This window comes from Schistocerca piceifrons, unplaced genomic scaffold (genome assembly GCF_021461385.2).
Source record: "Schistocerca piceifrons isolate TAMUIC-IGC-003096 unplaced genomic scaffold, iqSchPice1.1 HiC_scaffold_1375, whole genome shotgun sequence".
In the NCBI taxonomy this organism is placed as follows: Eukaryota; Metazoa; Arthropoda; class Insecta; order Orthoptera; family Acrididae; genus Schistocerca; species Schistocerca piceifrons.
In genome coordinates, this window is record NW_025727208.1 from 1 (window position 1) to 17,411 (window position 17,411).

The 17,411-nt window shown below is 50.2% G+C and overlaps 30 non-coding genes across 30 annotated transcripts; all 30 read left to right on the forward strand.

Moving 5' to 3' along the window:
* Window positions 1-566: 566 nt before the first annotated feature.
* On the forward strand, window positions 567-639 carry Trnak-uuu. The gene has a single exon. It is a non-coding gene; the product is annotated as a tRNA-Lys (tRNA).
* A 138-nt stretch (window positions 640-777) lies between these two features.
* Window positions 778-859, forward strand: Trnas-cga. The gene has a single exon. It is a non-coding gene; the product is annotated as a tRNA-Ser (tRNA).
* Window positions 860-1,552: 693 nt separating this feature from the next.
* Trnas-uga lies at window positions 1,553-1,634 on the forward strand. The gene has a single exon. It is a non-coding gene; the product is annotated as a tRNA-Ser (tRNA).
* Window positions 1,635-2,233: 599 nt separating this feature from the next.
* Window positions 2,234-2,306, forward strand: Trnaf-gaa. Its single transcript has one exon. It is a non-coding gene; the product is annotated as a tRNA-Phe (tRNA).
* Window positions 2,307-2,844: 538 nt separating this feature from the next.
* Window positions 2,845-2,917, forward strand: Trnak-uuu. Its single transcript has one exon. It is a non-coding gene; the product is annotated as a tRNA-Lys (tRNA).
* Window positions 2,918-3,055: 138 nt separating this feature from the next.
* Window positions 3,056-3,137, forward strand: Trnas-cga. The gene has a single exon. It is a non-coding gene; the product is annotated as a tRNA-Ser (tRNA).
* Window positions 3,138-3,830: 693 nt separating this feature from the next.
* Trnas-uga lies at window positions 3,831-3,912 on the forward strand. The gene has a single exon. It is a non-coding gene; the product is annotated as a tRNA-Ser (tRNA).
* A 599-nt stretch (window positions 3,913-4,511) lies between these two features.
* Window positions 4,512-4,584, forward strand: Trnaf-gaa. Its single transcript has one exon. It is a non-coding gene; the product is annotated as a tRNA-Phe (tRNA).
* A 539-nt stretch (window positions 4,585-5,123) lies between these two features.
* On the forward strand, window positions 5,124-5,196 carry Trnak-uuu. The gene has a single exon. It is a non-coding gene; the product is annotated as a tRNA-Lys (tRNA).
* A 138-nt stretch (window positions 5,197-5,334) lies between these two features.
* Window positions 5,335-5,416, forward strand: Trnas-cga. The gene has a single exon. It is a non-coding gene; the product is annotated as a tRNA-Ser (tRNA).
* A 693-nt stretch (window positions 5,417-6,109) lies between these two features.
* On the forward strand, window positions 6,110-6,191 carry Trnas-uga. Its single transcript has one exon. It is a non-coding gene; the product is annotated as a tRNA-Ser (tRNA).
* Window positions 6,192-6,790: 599 nt separating this feature from the next.
* On the forward strand, window positions 6,791-6,863 carry Trnaf-gaa. The gene has a single exon. It is a non-coding gene; the product is annotated as a tRNA-Phe (tRNA).
* A 539-nt stretch (window positions 6,864-7,402) lies between these two features.
* Trnak-uuu lies at window positions 7,403-7,475 on the forward strand. The gene has a single exon. It is a non-coding gene; the product is annotated as a tRNA-Lys (tRNA).
* A 138-nt stretch (window positions 7,476-7,613) lies between these two features.
* On the forward strand, window positions 7,614-7,695 carry Trnas-cga. Its single transcript has one exon. It is a non-coding gene; the product is annotated as a tRNA-Ser (tRNA).
* A 693-nt stretch (window positions 7,696-8,388) lies between these two features.
* On the forward strand, window positions 8,389-8,470 carry Trnas-uga. The gene has a single exon. It is a non-coding gene; the product is annotated as a tRNA-Ser (tRNA).
* A 599-nt stretch (window positions 8,471-9,069) lies between these two features.
* Window positions 9,070-9,142, forward strand: Trnaf-gaa. Its single transcript has one exon. It is a non-coding gene; the product is annotated as a tRNA-Phe (tRNA).
* Window positions 9,143-9,681: 539 nt separating this feature from the next.
* Trnak-uuu lies at window positions 9,682-9,754 on the forward strand. The gene has a single exon. It is a non-coding gene; the product is annotated as a tRNA-Lys (tRNA).
* A 138-nt stretch (window positions 9,755-9,892) lies between these two features.
* Trnas-cga lies at window positions 9,893-9,974 on the forward strand. Its single transcript has one exon. It is a non-coding gene; the product is annotated as a tRNA-Ser (tRNA).
* A 693-nt stretch (window positions 9,975-10,667) lies between these two features.
* Window positions 10,668-10,749, forward strand: Trnas-uga. Its single transcript has one exon. It is a non-coding gene; the product is annotated as a tRNA-Ser (tRNA).
* Window positions 10,750-11,348: 599 nt separating this feature from the next.
* Window positions 11,349-11,421, forward strand: Trnaf-gaa. The gene has a single exon. It is a non-coding gene; the product is annotated as a tRNA-Phe (tRNA).
* A 539-nt stretch (window positions 11,422-11,960) lies between these two features.
* On the forward strand, window positions 11,961-12,033 carry Trnak-uuu. Its single transcript has one exon. It is a non-coding gene; the product is annotated as a tRNA-Lys (tRNA).
* A 138-nt stretch (window positions 12,034-12,171) lies between these two features.
* Trnas-cga lies at window positions 12,172-12,253 on the forward strand. The gene has a single exon. It is a non-coding gene; the product is annotated as a tRNA-Ser (tRNA).
* A 693-nt stretch (window positions 12,254-12,946) lies between these two features.
* Trnas-uga lies at window positions 12,947-13,028 on the forward strand. Its single transcript has one exon. It is a non-coding gene; the product is annotated as a tRNA-Ser (tRNA).
* A 599-nt stretch (window positions 13,029-13,627) lies between these two features.
* Window positions 13,628-13,700, forward strand: Trnaf-gaa. The gene has a single exon. It is a non-coding gene; the product is annotated as a tRNA-Phe (tRNA).
* A 539-nt stretch (window positions 13,701-14,239) lies between these two features.
* Window positions 14,240-14,312, forward strand: Trnak-uuu. Its single transcript has one exon. It is a non-coding gene; the product is annotated as a tRNA-Lys (tRNA).
* A 138-nt stretch (window positions 14,313-14,450) lies between these two features.
* Trnas-cga lies at window positions 14,451-14,532 on the forward strand. Its single transcript has one exon. It is a non-coding gene; the product is annotated as a tRNA-Ser (tRNA).
* Window positions 14,533-15,225: 693 nt separating this feature from the next.
* On the forward strand, window positions 15,226-15,307 carry Trnas-uga. Its single transcript has one exon. It is a non-coding gene; the product is annotated as a tRNA-Ser (tRNA).
* A 599-nt stretch (window positions 15,308-15,906) lies between these two features.
* Trnaf-gaa lies at window positions 15,907-15,979 on the forward strand. The gene has a single exon. It is a non-coding gene; the product is annotated as a tRNA-Phe (tRNA).
* Window positions 15,980-16,518: 539 nt separating this feature from the next.
* Trnak-uuu lies at window positions 16,519-16,591 on the forward strand. Its single transcript has one exon. It is a non-coding gene; the product is annotated as a tRNA-Lys (tRNA).
* A 138-nt stretch (window positions 16,592-16,729) lies between these two features.
* On the forward strand, window positions 16,730-16,811 carry Trnas-cga. The gene has a single exon. It is a non-coding gene; the product is annotated as a tRNA-Ser (tRNA).
* Window positions 16,812-17,411: the final 600 nt, after the last annotated feature.

A 17,411-nucleotide genomic window follows, 5' to 3' on the forward strand; every position in this document is an offset into this window, starting at 1 on the left:
TCCCTGGTTCGATCCCGGGTTTCGGCAGGTATTCGTTTTGATGCGACGCCAATGGAATTGCTCTCCGTTGGTGATAATGCAACTACAGCTGACAACAAAAATGACTCTCTGCTGTAGCAGTTCTGGTTGTCTAGTGCATGCCATAAGAGGAACTCACTAGAAAACTAACTCCCTTTGAAGGAAAAGAATCAAAAAAGCCCTACCGACTGCGTTCCTTTTTCTGTGTCAGGTGGTGAAGAACGTCTTCAACGGAACCGCGAAATGAGCGAAAACGTGGGAAACATTGCATTCGAAATGCTTGCGAATTTTCCAATTGCCCAGTGAGTGTCGACAAAACACGTCAATTCTCTGCTCCAACGTATGAGACGTAACAACTGGTGCAATTTGTTGTTGCATCGTGTGCCAGCAGTCTTCGATAGTGTGTTACGAGCTTAGCGCGATAAGTTTGCAGACAGCATTTAGGCGACGTTTTATTAGTAACGGCCCCATGCAACGATTGCACAACAGTAAAGGACATGAGTCAATGTACAGTTGTGCATCGTGGGAGGTCTCACACCGTCGTCCGAGCCCGGATAGCTCAGTCGGTAGAGCATTAGGCTTTTAACCTAAGGGTCCAGGGTTCAAGTCCCTGTCCGGGCGGAAATTTTAAAACTTTGGTAGCGATTCGTCTGGTAGCGGTGGAAACGCTACGGAAAATAATGCAGCTACGCCGTTTTCTGACACCACAGTGCTTCAAACGGTAGCATTTGCATGTGTCGGGACAACGCCGCGCTACCGGCAGTCGTGGCCGAGTGGTTAAGGCGTCTGACTCGAAATCAGATTCCCTATGGGAGCGTAGGTTCGAATCCTACCGGCTGCGTGCGATTTTGCGTAAAGAGAGGAGCAAAAATTTTCGCACACATGTGACATGCGTGGGCGAATGCGGGTGCAAACCAGTGACGCCATTCTCAACAAGACGAAAGTTTCCGTTTAAGACTACTGAGTTTCGCGACGACCGCTGCTTACTGTGGCCATCGGTTCACCTCGCACTGACGCTGGGACTGCAGAAAGCCGTCGCTGAGATCGTGAGTACACAGATGTGCTCGAAAGTGTTGGACAGAGCGAACATTCAATTCTTTTTAAGAATCGCAATTGAATCATTCGAGTGCGGCGAAGGCAGTGGTGCAGCGTTTCTTTTCTTAAGATCTCGCAGCTGCTTGGAGGTATGTCCATCGTTTTAAGACGACAGAAAACTAGCGTCAGCGGTGCGTCAGTGGGAAGTCGGTGAAGTCGCCATTGGAGCCATAAGCCAGTAATTACAACATGCGAATCACTCGCTCACCACGCAGCTGTACGATAATGCTCGTGCGTGGGCCCGCATAGCTGAGTCGGTAGAGCGTTAGGTTTTCAACCAAAGGGTCCTGGGTTCAAGTCCCTGTCTGGGCGAAAATTAATACACTTTCGTAACGGCTAATGGAAACCCTACAGGAAAGAGTGAGGCCACGCCGCTTTCTGCCATCAGATTGCTTCTAAAGATGGCCGTTTCACTTGTCGGGAGTCGCTTCTGCCACCGGCAGTCGTGGCCGAGTGGTTAAGGCGTCTGACTTGAAATCAGATTCCCTCTGGGAGCGTAGGTTCGAGTCCTGCCGACTGCGAAAATTTTCTCTCTCTCAAAAGATGGACGTTCAGGTGCATCCTAGCAGTTGCGTCACTACTAAACACATGGGTCACCAGTTATTTGATCCAGGGCGCAGCGTTACAGTCGCGCCCAGAAGCCGCAGCTCATCTCCTCGTCTCACAGCCGCCCACCGGGTGTTAGTACAAGTGTCGCCTCACTGGGCAGTGCAGATGTGTCCTTTTTAGCTTGCAGACGATGACGTGTAGCAATTTACGAGCTAACGCAAGTCGAATGTTTTACCGTGTGTATCTGCTAGATACTGCCTCTCATACGGTGGAGAGGCTCACTCCTTCTTGTGTCTCGTTCTCTGCACACGAGTTGCCCCTGACATCGACATAGCACGGGTTTTCTAGCGTCAGCGCGGCGTCACGTGAAGTCAGCGAAGTGAATATTACACGAGTCGAGTCGACATGTTTGCTTGTTACGATGATGGAAGCAGAAGAAATGTGTGTGGGACTTCACTGCATCGGCTGCTCGCCTTTCAGCGTCCCTGTGTCTTATCAGACGAAGGTGACTGTGAAATTGGCAACGAGGCAGAGCTGAACGAACACATGCAAACAGCAACGTTCAATGTCAGCCGAAATAGCTCAGTTGGGAGAGCGTTAGACTGAAGATCTAAAGGTCCCTGGTTCGATCCCGGGTTTCGGCAGGTATTCGTTTTGATGCGACGCCAATGGAATTGCTCTCCGTTGGTGATAATGCAACTACAGCTGACAACAAAAATGACTCTCTGCTGTAGCAGTTCTGGTTGTCTAGTGCATGCCATAAGAGGAACTCACTAGAAAACTAACTCCCTTTGAAGGAAAAGAATCAAAAAAGCCCTACCGACTGCGTTCCTTTTTCTGTGTCAGGTGGTGAAGAACGTCTTCAACGGAACCGCGAAATGAGCGAAAACGTGGGAAACATTGCATTCGAAATGCTTGCGAATTTTCCAATTGCCAGTGAGTGTCGACAAAACACGTCAATTCTCTGCTCCAACGTATGAGACGTAACAACTGGTGCAATTTGTTGTTGCATCGTGTGCCAGCAGTCTTCGATAGTGTGTTACGAGCTTAGCGCGATAAGTTTGCAGACAGCATTTAGGCGACGTTTTATTAGTAACGGCCCCATGCAACGATTGCACAACAGTAAAGGACATGAGTCAATGTACAGTTGTGCATCGTGGGAGGTCTCACACCGTCGTCCGAGCCCGGATAGCTCAGTCGGTAGAGCATTAGGCTTTTAACCTAAGGGTCCAGGGTTCAAGTCCCTGTCCGGGCGGAAATTTTAAAACTTTGGTAGCGATTCGTCTGGTAGCGGTGGAAACGCTACGGAAAATAATGCAGCTACGCCGTTTTCTGACACCACAGTGCTTCAAACGGTAGCATTTGCATGTGTCGGGACAACGCCGCGCTACCGGCAGTCGTGGCCGAGTGGTTAAGGCGTCTGACTCGAAATCAGATTCCCTATGGGAGCGTAGGTTCGAATCCTACCGGCTGCGTGCGATTTTGCGTAAAGAGAGGAGCAAAAATTTTCGCACACATGTGACATGCGTGGGCGAATGCGGGTGCAAACCAGTGACGCCATTCTCAACAAGACGAAAGTTTCCGTTTAAGACTACTGAGTTTCGCGACGACCGCTGCTTACTGTGGCCATCGGTTCACCTCGCACTGACGCTGGGACTGCAGAAAGCCGTCGCTGAGATCGTGAGTACACAGATGTGCTCGAAAGTGTTGGACAGAGCGAACATTCAATTCTTTTTAAGAATCGCAATTGAATCATTCGAGTGCGGCGAAGGCAGTGGTGCAGCGTTTCTTTTCTTAAGATCTCGCAGCTGCTTGGAGGTATGTCCATCGTTTTAAGACGACAGAAAACTAGCGTCAGCGGTGCGTCAGTGGGAAGTCGGTGAAGTCGCCATTGGAGCCATAAGCCAGTAATTACAACATGCGAATCACTCGCTCACCACGCAGCTGTACGATAATGCTCGTGCGTGGGCCCGCATAGCTGAGTCGGTAGAGCGTTAGGTTTTCAACCAAAGGGTCCTGGGTTCAAGTCCCTGTCTGGGCGAAAATTAATACACTTTCGTAACGGCTAATGGAAACCCTACAGGAAAGAGTGAGGCCACGCCGCTTTCTGCCATCAGATTGCTTCTAAAGATGGCCGTTTCACTTGTCGGGAGTCGCTTCTGCCACCGGCAGTCGTGGCCGAGTGGTTAAGGCGTCTGACTTGAAATCAGATTCCCTCTGGGAGCGTAGGTTCGAGTCCTGCCGACTGCGAAAATTTTCTCTCTCTCAAAAGATGGACGTTCAGGTGCATCCTAGCAGTTGCGTCACTACTAAACACATGGGTCACCAGTTATTTGATCCAGGGCGCAGCGTTACAGTCGCGCCCAGAAGCCGCAGCTCATCTCCTCGTCTCACAGCCGCCCACCGGGTGTTAGTACAAGTGTCGCCTCACTGGGCAGTGCAGATGTGTCCTTTTTAGCTTGCAGACGATGACGTGTAGCAATTTACGAGCTAACGCAAGTCGAATGTTTTACCGTGTGTATCTGCTAGATACTGCCTCTCATACGGTGGAGAGGCTCACTCCTTCTTGTGTCTCGTTCTCTGCACACGAGTTGCCCCTGACATCGACATAGCACGGGTTTTCTAGCGTCAGCGCGGCGTCACGTGAAGTCAGCGAAGTGAATATTACACGAGTCGAGTCGACATGTTTGCTTGTTACGATGATGGAAGCAGAAGAAATGTGTGTGGGACTTCACTGCATCGGCTGCTCGCCTTTCAGCGTCCCTGTGTCTTATCAGACGAAGGTGACTGTGAAATTGGCAACGAGGCAGAGCTGAACGAACACATGCAAACAGCAACGTTCAATGTCAGCCGAAATAGCTCAGTTGGGAGAGCGTTAGACTGAAGATCTAAAGGTCCCTGGTTCGATCCCGGGTTTCGGCAGGTATTCGTTTTGATGCGACGCCAATGGAATTGCTCTCCGTTGGTGATAATGCAACTACAGCTGACAACAAAAATGACTCTCTGCTGTAGCAGTTCTGGTTGTCTAGTGCATGCCATAAGAGGAACTCACTAGAAAACTAACTCCCTTTGAAGGAAAAGAATCAAAAAAGCCCTACCGACTGCGTTCCTTTTTCTGTGTCAGGTGGTGAAGAACGTCTTCAACGGAACCGCGAAATGAGCGAAAACGTGGGGAACATTGCATTCGAAATGCTTGCGAATTTTCCAATTGCCCAGTGAGTGTCGACAAAACACGTCAATTCTCTGCTCCAACGTATGAGACGTAACAACTGGTGCAATTTGTTGTTGCATCGTGTGCCAGCAGTCTTCGATAGTGTGTTACGAGCTTAGCGCGATAAGTTTGCAGACAGCATTTAGGCGACGTTTTATTAGTAACGGCCCCATGCAACGATTGCACAACAGTAAAGGACATGAGTCAATGTACAGTTGTGCATCGTGGGAGGTCTCACACCGTCGTCCGAGCCCGGATAGCTCAGTCGGTAGAGCATTAGGCTTTTAACCTAAGGGTCCAGGGTTCAAGTCCCTGTCCGGGCGGAAATTTTAAAACTTTGGTAGCGATTCGTCTGGTAGCGGTGGAAACGCTACGGAAAATAATGCAGCTACGCCGTTTTCTGACACCACAGTGCTTCAAACGGTAGCATTTGCATGTGTCGGGACAACGCCGCGCTACCGGCAGTCGTGGCCGAGTGGTTAAGGCGTCTGACTCGAAATCAGATTCCCTATGGGAGCGTAGGTTCGAATCCTACCGGCTGCGTGCGATTTTGCGTAAAGAGAGGAGCAAAAATTTTCGCACACATGTGACATGCGTGGGCGAATGCGGGTGCAAACCAGTGACGCCATTCTCAACAAGACGAAAGTTTCCGTTTAAGAATACTGAGTTTCGCGACGACCGCTGCTTACTGTGGCCATCGGTTCACCTCGCACTGACGCTGGGACTGCAGAAAGCCGTCGCTGAGATCGTGAGTACACAGATGTGCTCGAAAGTGTTGGACAGAGCGAACATTCAATTCTTTTTAAGAATCGCAATTGAATCATTCGAGTGCGGCGAAGGCAGTGGTGCAGCGTTTCTTTTCTTAAGATCTCGCAGCTGCTTGGAGGTATGTCCATCGTTTTAAGACGACAGAAAACTAGCGTCAGCGGTGCGTCAGTGGGAAGTCGGTGAAGTCGCCATTGGAGCCATAAGCCAGTAATTACAACATGCGAATCACTCGCTCACCACGCAGCTGTACGATAATGCTCGTGCGTGGGCCCGCATAGCTGAGTCGGTAGAGCGTTAGGTTTTCAACCAAAGGGTCCTGGGTTCAAGTCCCTGTCTGGGCGAAAATTAATACACTTTCGTAACGGCTAATGGAAACCCTACAGGAAAGAGTGAGGCCACGCCGCTTTCTGCCATCAGATTGCTTCTAAAGATGGCGGTTTCACTTGTCGGGAGTCGCTTCTGCCACCGGCAGTCGTGGCCGAGTGGTTAAGGCGTCTGACTTGAAATCAGATTCCCTCTGGGAGCGTAGGTTCGAGTCCTGCCGACTGCGAAAATTTTCTCTCTCTCAAAAGATGGACGTTCAGGTGCATCCTAGCAGTTGCGTCACTACTAAACACATGGGTCACCAGTTATTTGATCCAGGGCGCAGCGTTACAGTCGCGCCCAGAAGCCGCAGCTCATCTCCTCGTCTCACAGCCGCCCACCGGGTGTTAGTACAAGTGTCGCCTCACTGGGCAGTGCAGATGTGTCCTTTTTAGCTTGCAGACGATGACGTGTAGCAATTTACGAGCTAACGCAAGTCGAATGTTTTACCGTGTGTATCTGCTAGATACTGCCTCTCATACGGTGGAGAGGCTCACTCCTTCTTGTGTCTCGTTCTCTGCACACGAGTTGCCCCTGACATCGACATAGCACGGGTTTTCTAGCGTCAGCGCGGCGTCACGTGAAGTCAGCGAAGTGAATATTACACGAGTCGAGTCGACATGTTTGCTTGTTACGATGATGGAAGCAGAAGAAATGTGTGTGGGACTTCACTGCATCGGCTGCTCGCCTTTCAGCGTCCCTGTGTCTTATCAGACGAAGGTGACTGTGAAATTGGCAACGAGGCAGAGCTGAACGAACACATGCAAACAGCAACGTTCAATGTCAGCCGAAATAGCTCAGTTGGGAGAGCGTTAGACTGAAGATCTAAAGGTCCCTGGTTCGATCCCGGGTTTCGGCAGGTATTCGTTTTGATGCGACGCCAATGGAATTGCTCTGCGTTGGTGATAATGCAACTACAGCTGACAACAAAAATGACTCTCTGCTGTAGCAGTTCTGGTTGTCTAGTGCATGCCATAAGAGGAACTCACTAGAAAACTAACTCCCTTTGAAGGAAAAGAATCAAAAAAGCCCTACCGACTGCGTTCCTTTTTCTGTGTCAGGTGGTGAAGAACGTCTTCAACGGAACCGCGAAATGAGCGAAAACGTGGGAAACATTGCATTCGAAATGCTTGCGAATTTTCCAATTGCCCAGTGAGTGTCGACAAAACACGTCAATTCTCTGCTCCAACGTATGAGACGTAACAACTGGTGCAATTTGTTGTTGCATCGTGTGCCAGCAGTCTTCGATAGTGTGTTACGAGCTTAGCGCGATAAGTTTGCAGACAGCATTTAGGCGACGTTTTATTAGTAACGGCCCCATGCAACGATTGCACAACAGTAAAGGACATGAGTCAATGTACAGTTGTGCATCGTGGGAGGTCTCACACCGTCGTCCGAGCCCGGATAGCTCAGTCGGTAGAGCATTAGGCTTTTAACCTAAGGGTCCAGGGTTCAAGTCCCTGTCCGGGCGGAAATTTTAAAACTTTGGTAGCGATTCGTCTGGTAGCGGTGGAAACGCTACGGAAAATAATGCAGCTACGCCGTTTTCTGACACCACAGTGCTTCAAACGGTAGCATTTGCATGTGTCGGGACAACGCCGCGCTACCGGCAGTCGTGGCCGAGTGGTTAAGGCGTCTGACTCGAAATCAGATTCCCTGTGGGAGCGTAGGTTCGAATCCTACCGGCTGCGTGCGATTTTGCGTAAAGAGAGGAGCAAAAATTTTCGCACACATGTGACATGCGTGGGCGAATGCGGGTGCAAACCAGTGACGCCATTCTCAACAAGACGAAAGTTTCCGTTTAAGAATACTGAGTTTCGCGACGACCGCTGCTTACTGTGGCCATCGGTTCACCTCGCACTGACGCTGGGACTGCAGAAAGCCGTCGCTGAGATCGTGAGTACACAGATGTGCTCGAAAGTGTTGGACAGAGCGAACATTCAATTCTTTTTAAGAATCGCAATTGAATCATTCGAGTGCGGCGAAGGCAGTGGTGCAGCGTTTCTTTTCTTAAGATCTCGCAGCTGCTTGGAGGTATGTCCATCGTTTTAAGACGACAGAAAACTAGCGTCAGCGGTGCGTCAGTGGGAAGTCGGTGAAGTCGCCATTGGAGCCATAAGCCAGTAATTACAACATGCGAATCACTCGCTCACCACGCAGCTGTACGATAATGCTCGTGCGTGGGCCCGCATAGCTGAGTCGGTAGAGCGTTAGGTTTTCAACCAAAGGGTCCTGGGTTCAAGTCCCTGTCTGGGCGAAAATTAATACACTTTCGTAACGGCTAATGGAAACCCTACAGGAAAGAGTGAGGCCACGCCGCTTTCTGCCATCAGATTGCTTCTAAAGATGGCGGTTTCACTTGTCGGGAGTCGCTTCTGCCACCGGCAGTCGTGGCCGAGTGGTTAAGGCGTCTGACTTGAAATCAGATTCCCTCTGGGAGCGTAGGTTCGAGTCCTGCCGACTGCGAAAATTTTCTCTCTCTCAAAAGATGGACGTTCAGGTGCATCCTAGCAGTTGCGTCACTACTAAACACATGGGTCACCAGTTATTTGATCCAGGGCGCAGCGTTACAGTCGCGCCCAGAAGCCGCAGCTCATCTCCTCGTCTCACAGCCGCCCACCGGGTGTTAGTACAAGTGTCGCCTCACTGGGCAGTGCAGATGTGTCCTTTTTAGCTTGCAGACGATGACGTGTAGCAATTTACGAGCTAACGCAAGTCGAATGTTTTACCGTGTGTATCTGCTAGATACTGCCTCTCATACGGTGGAGAGGCTCACTCCTTCTTGTGTCTCGTTCTCTGCACACGAGTTGCCCCTGACATCGACATAGCACGGGTTTTCTAGCGTCAGCGCGGCGTCACGTGAAGTCAGCGAAGTGAATATTACACGAGTCGAGTCGACATGTTTGCTTGTTACGATGATGGAAGCAGAAGAAATGTGTGTGGGACTTCACTGCATCGGCTGCTCGCCTTTCAGCGTCCCTGTGTCTTATCAGACGAAGGTGACTGTGAAATTGGCAACGAGGCAGAGCTGAACGAACACATGCAAACAGCAACGTTCAATGTCAGCCGAAATAGCTCAGTTGGGAGAGCGTTAGACTGAAGATCTAAAGGTCCCTGGTTCGATCCCGGGTTTCGGCAGGTATTCGTTTTGATGCGACGCCAATGGAATTGCTCTGCGTTGGTGATAATGCAACTACAGCTGACAACAAAAATGACTCTCTGCTGTAGCAGTTCTGGTTGTCTAGTGCATGCCATAAGAGGAACTCACTAGAAAACTAACTCCCTTTGAAGGAAAAGAATCAAAAAAGCCCTACCGACTGCGTTCCTTTTTCTGTGTCAGGTGGTGAAGAACGTCTTCAACGGAACCGCGAAATGAGCGAAAACGTGGGAAACATTGCATTCGAAATGCTTGCGAATTTTCCAATTGCCCAGTGAGTGTCGACAAAACACGTCAATTCTCTGCTCCAACGTATGAGACGTAACAACTGGTGCAATTTGTTGTTGCATCGTGTGCCAGCAGTCTTCGATAGTGTGTTACGAGCTTAGCGCGATAAGTTTGCAGACAGCATTTAGGCGACGTTTTATTAGTAACGGCCCCATGCAACGATTGCACAACAGTAAAGGACATGAGTCAATGTACAGTTGTGCATCGTGGGAGGTCTCACACCGTCGTCCGAGCCCGGATAGCTCAGTCGGTAGAGCATTAGGCTTTTAACCTAAGGGTCCAGGGTTCAAGTCCCTGTCCGGGCGGAAATTTTAAAACTTTGGTAGCGATTCGTCTGGTAGCGGTGGAAACGCTACGGAAAATAATGCAGCTACGCCGTTTTCTGACACCACAGTGCTTCAAACGGTAGCATTTGCATGTGTCGGGACAACGCCGCGCTACCGGCAGTCGTGGCCGAGTGGTTAAGGCGTCTGACTCGAAATCAGATTCCCTATGGGAGCGTAGGTTCGAATCCTACCGGCTGCGTGCGATTTTGCGTAAAGAGAGGAGCAAAAATTTTCGCACACATGTGACATGCGTGGGCGAATGCGGGTGCAAACCAGTGACGCCATTCTCAACAAGACGAAAGTTTCCGTTTAAGAATACTGAGTTTCGCGACGACCGCTGCTTACTGTGGCCATCGGTTCACCTCGCACTGACGCTGGGACTGCAGAAAGCCGTCGCTGAGATCGTGAGTACACAGATGTGCTCGAAAGTGTTGGACAGAGCGAACATTCAATTCTTTTTAAGAATCGCAATTGAATCATTCGAGTGCGGCGAAGGCAGTGGTGCAGCGTTTCTTTTCTTAAGATCTCGCAGCTGCTTGGAGGTATGTCCATCGTTTTAAGACGACAGAAAACTAGCGTCAGCGGTGCGTCAGTGGGAAGTCGGTGAAGTCGCCATTGGAGCCATAAGCCAGTAATTACAACATGCGAATCACTCGCTCACCACGCAGCTGTACGATAATGCTCGTGCGTGGGCCCGCATAGCTGAGTCGGTAGAGCGTTAGGTTTTCAACCAAAGGGTCCTGGGTTCAAGTCCCTGTCTGGGCGAAAATTAATACACTTTCGTAACGGCTAATGGAAACCCTACAGGAAAGAGTGAGGCCACGCCGCTTTCTGCCATCAGATTGCTTCTAAAGATGGCCGTTTCACTTGTCGGGAGTCGCTTCTGCCACCGGCAGTCGTGGCCGAGTGGTTAAGGCGTCTGACTTGAAATCAGATTCCCTCTGGGAGCGTAGGTTCGAGTCCTGCCGACTGCGAAAATTTTCTCTCTCTCAAAAGATGGACGTTCAGGTGCATCCTAGCAGTTGCGTCACTACTAAACACATGGGTCACCAGTTATTTGATCCAGGGCGCAGCGTTACAGTCGCGCCCAGAAGCCGCAGCTCATCTCCTCGTCTCACAGCCGCCCACCGGGTGTTAGTACAAGTGTCGCCTCACTGGGCAGTGCAGATGTGTCCTTTTTAGCTTGCAGACGATGACGTGTAGCAATTTACGAGCTAACGCAAGTCGAATGTTTTACCGTGTGTATCTGCTAGATACTGCCTCTCATACGGTGGAGAGGCTCACTCCTTCTTGTGTCTCGTTCTCTGCACACGAGTTGCCCCTGACATCGACATAGCACGGGTTTTCTAGCGTCAGCGCGGCGTCACGTGAAGTCAGCGAAGTGAATATTACACGAGTCGAGTCGACATGTTTGCTTGTTACGATGATGGAAGCAGAAGAAATGTGTGTGGGACTTCACTGCATCGGCTGCTCGCCTTTCAGCGTCCCTGTGTCTTATCAGACGAAGGTGACTGTGAAATTGGCAACGAGGCAGAGCTGAACGAACACATGCAAACAGCAACGTTCAATGTCAGCCGAAATAGCTCAGTTGGGAGAGCGTTAGACTGAAGATCTAAAGGTCCCTGGTTCGATCCCGGGTTTCGGCAGGTATTCGTTTTGATGCGACGCCAATGGAATTGCTCTGCGTTGGTGATAATGCAACTACAGCTGACAACAAAAATGACTCTCTGCTGTAGCAGTTCTGGTTGTCTAGTGCATGCCATAAGAGGAACTCACTAGAAAACTAACTCCCTTTGAAGGAAAAGAATCAAAAAAGCCCTACCGACTGCGTTCCTTTTTCTGTGTCAGGTGGTGAAGAACGTCTTCAACGGAACCGCGAAATGAGCGAAAACGTGGGAAACATTGCATTCGAAATGCTTGCGAATTTTCCAATTGCCCAGTGAGTGTCGACAAAACACGTCAATTCTCTGCTCCAACGTATGAGACGTAACAACTGGTGCAATTTGTTGTTGCATCGTGTGCCAGCAGTCTTCGATAGTGTGTTACGAGCTTAGCGCGATAAGTTTGCAGACAGCATTTAGGCGACGTTTTATTAGTAACGGCCCCATGCAACGATTGCACAACAGTAAAGGACATGAGTCAATGTACAGTTGTGCATCGTGGGAGGTCTCACACCGTCGTCCGAGCCCGGATAGCTCAGTCGGTAGAGCATTAGGCTTTTAACCTAAGGGTCCAGGGTTCAAGTCCCTGTCCGGGCGGAAATTTTAAAACTTTGGTAGCGATTCGTCTGGTAGCGGTGGAAACGCTACGGAAAATAATGCAGCTACGCCGTTTTCTGACACCACAGTGCTTCAAACGGTAGCATTTGCATGTGTCGGGACAACGCCGCGCTACCGGCAGTCGTGGCCGAGTGGTTAAGGCGTCTGACTCGAAATCAGATTCCCTGTGGGAGCGTAGGTTCGAATCCTACCGGCTGCGTGCGATTTTGCGTAAAGAGAGGAGCAAAAATTTTCGCACACATGTGACATGCGTGGGCGAATGCGGGTGCAAACCAGTGACGCCATTCTCAACAAGACGAAAGTTTCCGTTTAAGAATACTGAGTTTCGCGACGACCGCTGCTTACTGTGGCCATCGGTTCACCTCGCACTGACGCTGGGACTGCAGAAAGCCGTCGCTGAGATCGTGAGTACACAGATGTGCTCGAAAGTGTTGGACAGAGCGAACATTCAATTCTTTTTAAGAATCGCAATTGAATCATTCGAGTGCGGCGAAGGCAGTGGTGCAGCGTTTCTTTTCTTAAGATCTCGCAGCTGCTTGGAGGTATGTCCATCGTTTTAAGACGACAGAAAACTAGCGTCAGCGGTGCGTCAGTGGGAAGTCGGTGAAGTCGCCATTGGAGCCATAAGCCAGTAATTACAACATGCGAATCACTCGCTCACCACGCAGCTGTACGATAATGCTCGTGCGTGGGCCCGCATAGCTGAGTCGGTAGAGCGTTAGGTTTTCAACCAAAGGGTCCTGGGTTCAAGTCCCTGTCTGGGCGAAAATTAATACACTTTCGTAACGGCTAATGGAAACCCTACAGGAAAGAGTGAGGCCACGCCGCTTTCTGCCATCAGATTGCTTCTAAAGATGGCCGTTTCACTTGTCGGGAGTCGCTTCTGCCACCGGCAGTCGTGGCCGAGTGGTTAAGGCGTCTGACTTGAAATCAGATTCCCTCTGGGAGCGTAGGTTCGAGTCCTGCCGACTGCGAAAATTTTCTCTCTCTCAAAAGATGGACGTTCAGGTGCATCCTAGCAGTTGCGTCACTACTAAACACATGGGTCACCAGTTATTTGATCCAGGGCGCAGCGTTACAGTCGCGCCCAGAAGCCGCAGCTCATCTCCTCGTCTCACAGCCGCCCACCGGGTGTTAGTACAAGTGTCGCCTCACTGGGCAGTGCAGATGTGTCCTTTTTAGCTTGCAGACGATGACGTGTAGCAATTTACGAGCTAACGCAAGTCGAATGTTTTACCGTGTGTATCTGCTAGATACTGCCTCTCATACGGTGGAGAGGCTCACTCCTTCTTGTGTCTCGTTCTCTGCACACGAGTTGCCCCTGACATCGACATAGCACGGGTTTTCTAGCGTCAGCGCGGCGTCACGTGAAGTCAGCGAAGTGAATATTACACGAGTCGAGTCGACATGTTTGCTTGTTACGATGATGGAAGCAGAAGAAATGTGTGTGGGACTTCACTGCATCGGCTGCTCGCCTTTCAGCGTCCCTGTGTCTTATCAGACGAAGGTGACTGTGAAATTGGCAACGAGGCAGAGCTGAACGAACACATGCAAACAGCAACGTTCAATGTCAGCCGAAATAGCTCAGTTGGGAGAGCGTTAGACTGAAGATCTAAAGGTCCCTGGTTCGATCCCGGGTTTCGGCAGGTATTCGTTTTGATGCGACGCCAATGGAATTGCTCTGCGTTGGTGATAATGCAACTACAGCTGACAACAAAAATGACTCTCTGCTGTAGCAGTTCTGGTTGTCTAGTGCATGCCATAAGAGGAACTCACTAGAAAACTAACTCCCTTTGAAGGAAAAGAATCAAAAAAGCCCTACCGACTGCGTTCCTTTTTCTGTGTCAGGTGGTGAAGAACGTCTTCAACGGAACCGCGAAATGAGCGAAAACGTGGGAAACATTGCATTCGAAATGCTTGCGAATTTTCCAATTGCCCAGTGAGTGTCGACAAAACACGTCAATTCTCTGCTCCAACGTATGAGACGTAACAACTGGTGCAATTTGTTGTTGCATCGTGTGCCAGCAGTCTTCGATAGTGTGTTACGAGCTTAGCGCGATAAGTTTGCAGACAGCATTTAGGCGACGTTTTATTAGTAACGGCCCCATGCAACGATTGCACAACAGTAAAGGACATGAGTCAATGTACAGTTGTGCATCGTGGGAGGTCTCACACCGTCGTCCGAGCCCGGATAGCTCAGTCGGTAGAGCATTAGGCTTTTAACCTAAGGGTCCAGGGTTCAAGTCCCTGTCCGGGCGGAAATTTTAAAACTTTGGTAGCGATTCGTCTGGTAGCGGTGGAAACGCTACGGAAAATAATGCAGCTACGCCGTTTTCTGACACCACAGTGCTTCAAACGGTAGCATTTGCATGTGTCGGGACAACGCCGCGCTACCGGCAGTCGTGGCCGAGTGGTTAAGGCGTCTGACTCGAAATCAGATTCCCTATGGGAGCGTAGGTTCGAATCCTACCGGCTGCGTGCGATTTTGCGTAAAGAGAGGACCAAAAATTTTCGCACACATGTGACATGCGTGGGCGAATGCGGGTGCAAACCAGTGACGCCATTCTCAACAAGACGAAAGTTTCCGTTTAAGAATACTGAGTTTCGCGACGACCGCTGCTTACTGTGGCCATCGGTTCACCTCGCACTGACGCTGGGACTGCAGAAAGCCGTCGCTGAGATCGTGAGTACACAGATGTGCTCGAAAGTGTTGGACAGAGCGAACATTCAATTCTTTTTAAGAATCGCAATTGAATCATTCGAGTGCGGCGAAGGCAGTGGTGCAGCGTTTCTTTTCTTAAGATCTCGCAGCTGCTTGGAGGTATGTCCATCGTTTTAAGACGACAGAAAACTAGCGTCAGCGGTGCGTCAGTGGGAAGTCGGTGAAGTCGCCATTGGAGCCATAAGCCAGTAATTACAACATGCGAATCACTCGCTCACCACGCAGCTGTACGATAATGCTCGTGCGTGGGCCCGCATAGCTGAGTCGGTAGAGCGTTAGGTTTTCAACCAAAGGGTCCTGGGTTCAAGTCCCTGTCTGGGCGAAAATTAATACACTTTCGTAACGGCTAATGGAAACCCTACAGGAAAGAGTGAGGCCACGCCGCTTTCTGCCATCAGATTGCTTCTAAAGATGGCCGTTTCACTTGTCGGGAGTCGCTTCTGCCACCGGCAGTCGTGGCCGAGTGGTTAAGGCGTCTGACTTGAAATCAGATTCCCTCTGGGAGCGTAGGTTCGAGTCCTGCCGACTGCGAAAATTTTCTCTCTCTCAAAAGATGGACGTTCAGGTGCATCCTAGCAGTTGCGTCACTACTAAACACATGGGTCACCAGTTATTTGATCCAGGGCGCAGCGTTACAGTCGCGCCCAGAAGCCGCAGCTCATCTCCTCGTCTCACAGCCGCCCACCGGGTGTTAGTACAAGTGTCGCCTCACTGGGCAGTGCAGATGTGTCCTTTTTAGCTTGCAGACGATGACGTGTAGCAATTTACGAGCTAACGCAAGTCGAATGTTTTACCGTGTGTATCTGCTAGATACTGCCTCTCATACGGTGGAGAGGCTCACTCCTTCTTGTGTCTCGTTCTCTGCACACGAGTTGCCCCTGACATCGACATAGCACGGGTTTTCTAGCGTCAGCGCGGCGTCACGTGAAGTCAGCGAAGTGAATATTACACGAGTCGAGTCGACATGTTTGCTTGTTACGATGATGGAAGCAGAAGAAATGTGTGTGGGACTTCACTGCATCGGCTGCTCGCCTTTCAGCGTCCCTGTGTCTTATCAGACGAAGGTGACTGTGAAATTGGCAACGAGGCAGAGCTGAACGAACACATGCAAACAGCAACGTTCAATGTCAGCCGAAATAGCTCAGTTGGGAGAGCGTTAGACTGAAGATCTAAAGGTCCCTGGTTCGATCCCGGGTTTCGGCAGGTATTCGTTTTGATGCGACGCCAATGGAATTGCTCTGCGTTGGTGATAATGCAACTACAGCTGACAACAAAAATGACTCTCTGCTGTAGCAGTTCTGGTTGTCTAGTGCATGCCATAAGAGGAACTCACTAGAAAACTAACTCCCTTTGAAGGAAAAGAATCAAAAAAGCCCTACCGACTGCGTTCCTTTTTCTGTGTCAGGTGGTGAAGAACGTCTTCAACGGAACCGCGAAATGAGCGAAAACGTGGGAAACATTGCATTCGAAATGCTTGCGAATTTTCCAATTGCCCAGTGAGTGTCGACAAAACACGTCAATTCTCTGCTCCAACGTATGAGACGTAACAACTGGTGCAATTTGTTGTTGCATCGTGTGCCAGCAGTCTTCGATAGTGTGTTACGAGCTTAGCGCGATAAGTTTGCAGACAGCATTTAGGCGACGTTTTATTAGTAACGGCCCCATGCAACGATTGCACAACAGTAAAGGACATGAGTCAATGTACAGTTGTGCATCGTGGGAGGTCTCACACCGTCGTCCGAGCCCGGATAGCTCAGTCGGTAGAGCATTAGGCTTTTAACCTAAGGGTCCAGGGTTCAAGTCCCTGTCCGGCCGGAAATTTTAAAACTTTGGTAGCGATTCGTCTGGTAGCGGTGGAAACGCTACGGAAAATAATGCAGCTACGCCGTTTTCTGACACCACAGTGCTTCAAACGGTAGCATTTGCATGTGTCGGGACAACGCCGCGCTACCGGCAGTCGTGGCCGAGTGGTTAAGGCGTCTGACTCGAAATCAGATTCCCTATGGGAGCGTAGGTTCGAATCCTACCGGCTGCGTGCGATTTTGCGTAAAGAGAGGAGCAAAAATTTTCGCACACATGTGACATGCGTGGGCGAATGCGGGTGCAAACCAGTGACGCCATTCTCAACAAGACGAAAGTTTCCGTTTAAGAATACTGAGTTTCGCGACGACCGCTGCTTACTGTGGCCATCGGTTCACCTCGCACTGACGCTGGGACTGCAGAAAGCCGTCGCTGAGATCGTGAGTACACAGATGTGCTCGAAAGTGTTGGACAGAGCGAACATTCAATTCTTTTTAAGAATCGCAATTGAATCATTCGAGTGCGGCGAAGGCAGTGGTGCAGCGTTTCTTTTCTTAAGATCTCGCAGCTGCTTGGAGGTATGTCCATCGTTTTAAGACGACAGAAAACTAGCGTCAGCGGTGCGTCAGTGGGAAGTCGGTGAAGTCGCCATTGGAGCCATAAGCCAGTAATTACAACATGCGAATCACTCGCTCACCACGCAGCTGTACGATAATGCTCGTGCGTGGGCCCGCATAGCTGAGTCGGTAGAGCGTTAGGTTTTCAACCAAAGGGTCCTGGGTTCAAGTCCCTGTCTGGGCGAAAATTAATACACTTTCGTAACGGCTAATGGAAA